Source organism: Bidens hawaiensis, unplaced genomic scaffold, assembly GCF_021521415.1.
Source record: "Bidens hawaiensis isolate Kalapana, Puna unplaced genomic scaffold, B.hawaiensis_p1.1 tig00055872_1, whole genome shotgun sequence".
Classification (NCBI taxonomy): Eukaryota; Viridiplantae; Streptophyta; class Magnoliopsida; order Asterales; family Asteraceae; genus Bidens; species Bidens hawaiensis.
Genome location: NW_027500065.1, coordinates 69,640 through 73,359, shown reverse-complemented (window position 1 = coordinate 73,359; position 3,720 = coordinate 69,640).

The window sequence follows — 3,720 nt, the reverse complement described above, 5'->3', positions numbered from 1 at the left end:
GAGGTTTATTAGATTTTAATAATCCTAACTGGTATATATGTTTACAAGTTTTCTTTTTTAAAAAGAAAAAGAAAAATTTAATAGGACCATTTTTAAAAAAGAGAGAGAGATAAGTTACTTGGAGAGAACTAATGGTCCACGTTGTATTAAGCAAATAAAATTGTTGATAAATCAAATCAAACTAACAAGGTTTCACTGAATTAATAAGGACACAAACTCAACTCATATGTTTCAACATAATAAGACATTTTTCTATTAAATCTACTACGTTTTTCATCATGAGTATTAACTTCTAATCAAATCTTAGCACTAGAAAACAAACTTTATAGACACCTTTTTCTAATGTTGTTAGCTGCATTTTACCATGCATAAAAGCAATAGAAACAATTTTTCAAGAAGAATGTAATTGTTAAAAGCGTTAACTCATGATAGAGAATATAGTTGTTATATTTGCAAATTTACCAATTAGAAAGTGTAACGACAGCTACCGATCTTGAAGAAACAGAAAGCGCAGCTACAACTACCAACGTTGATAAAACAAATTAAACAATTAGACCCCACGAGAAATAAGAGCACAAACTTAAATAGTGTTAGATTAGGTTAAACCAAGAAAATAATATGATTTGGGAATCAAATATCTTATATGTATACAAAAGTAAGAAGTTAAATTGAATTCGCAACAACTAAACAAGATTTTATAACTCTAATTTCAAATAATATAATGGAATAAGGTTTTAAGTACGAACTTTATGAAAAAAATCCTTAGCAAGTAAAGACGTAACATTCAGACAGAGAATCCATGTAAGAACATATATATATCGGCCGTTGAAAGTCGAGTTGTTGATGGAGTCACCACGATGATGACAAATAACAATGAGACCAGATACGAATCAAGATTATATATGCATATATAAAGAGAGAAAAGGGGGGGGGGGGGGGGTTGGCACATATATACTAAACCCTAAGGCCCAGTGGGCTACATATTGGGCTATAATTAAAACAAATAAATGGGATTTAATCTAACACACGAGTTTGAAATGAAAATGTTGATTCACACTAACGATATATTAGGATCATGGAATATAATAGAATTGGTATTTGAATCCTTTACCTAATGTGTTTGTACACATAATTTGTTAGAATCAAATTTCAATTTCATTTTAATGTATTTGGTTGATAAATAAATAAAAACTGAAATTTGAATTTAATTGTATCAAGAAATAGAGTTCTTGATTTAGAGAAGTTCACAAATCCTTCCTAAATGTGAAGGGTCTCAACAAAAATATAAAAATTAAAAATCCCCCACCCTTTGCTCTATGATGCATTCCTTTCATAGATTACAGTTTCTTTTAGTTCCAATTCCTTTTGCAAATTTTTTGTTACCGGTTTTCATGCAAAATTACAAATTTTAATGGCGTTAAATCATGTAGGAAAACGCAATAGCTAATTTGAAAATTTACCACATTTAAAACCGATTAAATCACGCTAAATAAATTAAGAACATAAATCAATTCATGTTAAGCTAGGTTACAAGATATTTAGGAAAAATAATCTGATTAGTTTGAACCAACTAAAAAAGATTTTGTAACCCTAAATATCAAAGAATACCATGCCATAAGGTTTTTAATTAAGAAATCCATGAAAGATAACTTAACAAGGAAAGATAAATAATTAAACAGAGAATCCATGGAAGAACATATACCAGTTGTTGAGTACAGATTTACTGATGTAGCCGCTGAGACAATGAAAAACTATGATGGGACGGAGACAAATTAAGGTTATATATAAAGGAGGTAACCACCTATAAACTAAACCCTAAGGCCCAATGGGCTATATATTGGATATTATATAAACAATTAAATGTTAATTTAACAGCAAATGAATATGTGACAAAATAAAGATAATAGAGATTGAGATAGAAATATCAGTTATCAGTTGACACTTTATCATCCAAACCAAAATTATATAATTATACGCGGGTTCAATAAGAAATTAGGTGCGTATTTAGCCCAGATTTAACCCAAAACTATAGTGTTATATGCAGCCTAGAGCCCACTTATAGCTCCCGTGTAGGGCTAATATTCTATATTAGTATTAAGATTGTGTATGCCTTTCTATTTGCTATTAGTCGGTTGATGTATATTAAAATATACATCTTTTAAGCATCAAATAATCTCTAAAAACTGCAACTTCTATCGTATAATATAGTTCAAATAACTACTTATCATGTTAAAATATATTTTCAGGTTAACAAAGAAACAAATGAAAATGCGAAGAAAGATCAAAGAAAACCCAAGAAAACAGCAAAACACACCCCATGCTTCATGGAACATGCCCCATGATTTCCTGTTCAAAAAAGACAAAAATCTGCAAGAAAAGACAAAATATTGGACAACTGGACATTGTGCGTGTTTTAGGGAACATTGGGCCGTGGTCACTGTAAGGCCCCGTTACCGGTGCCTCACTTTTTACGTTGGATTTACTCATAAAAATAGTTCTTTATATCAGAGTTAATTAAAACATTACGCGGAATATAAAACTTTCATAAAACATTACGTACCAAATCATAAACATGTCTTTAAACATTCTTCTTGTCTTTTAAACTCAAAACATCACTTATAAAACATAACGGGTCTTCAGATGCCAGACTTTTACTCTTCTACCATGTGTCCCGCTCACGCCAGCTGTCGCATCCTACTTATCTGCGTGCATACTAAAAGTCAGCTACGCTGAGTGAGTTCTAGTTAATCACACATTATACAATACATACACTCACCTTCAATTATGCATCCGAAGGTACATAATAATTACTGTACTAATTTACCTTTATTACATAAGTCATACATACGTTCGTACTTTAATACTTTTATAATATATAAATTACTTCTTCTTTTCTATCTCAGATATTATTAGAGTCTCGTCCCTCTTTCCTTTGTCTATCTCAGATATTATTGGAGTCTGATCCCTTTCTTGTCTATCTCAGATATTATTAGGGTCTGGTCCCTTTTTACTTCTCTATCTCAGATATTATTAGGGTCTGGTCCCTTCTATCTAGATATTATTAGGGTCTGGTCCCCTTTCTTCATCTTCGTACATACCATCTTTACATACCCATAACATACAAACTTTCTTTAATCATTCATACATACTCGTATATTGTACATATATCTATCATACACATTCATCCATCATAAACATACCTCCCTTGTTAGCATGTGCAATATCCGAAGATCGTTCACATACCGACAAGCTTTCATTCACATTTAAGATATACATACATAACATATAACCCATATAAGGCATACACTTACCAGTTAAGGTAAGTGTATTAACTATCACATCGAGTATGCACACAGCCCCGAAAACATAACAAGGAAATGGGGCTAGAAACTCACCTGAATGCGGGTACATTCATCGTTTATCGTAATCCCTTTCTTGAGCTGTGCACGGCTAACTGTATAATATTCACATGTATTAATTAACTATTACTAGCCATATCATATTTCTATCTTTATATAACCCGCAACGAACGGGGGTCCGGGGGCAGCGCCCCTGGCAGGGTCCAAGGGGCAGAGCCCCTGGCTTAAGCTGTCAGGTCAGCTTGGAAAAATTTTATTTCCAATAACTGTCTTTACACATTTTCCATTAACATTTTAAGTTATCATCTAGGTTGGGCTTATTTACTAAGCCTAAGATAATGGGCTTAACATTTATGGATGT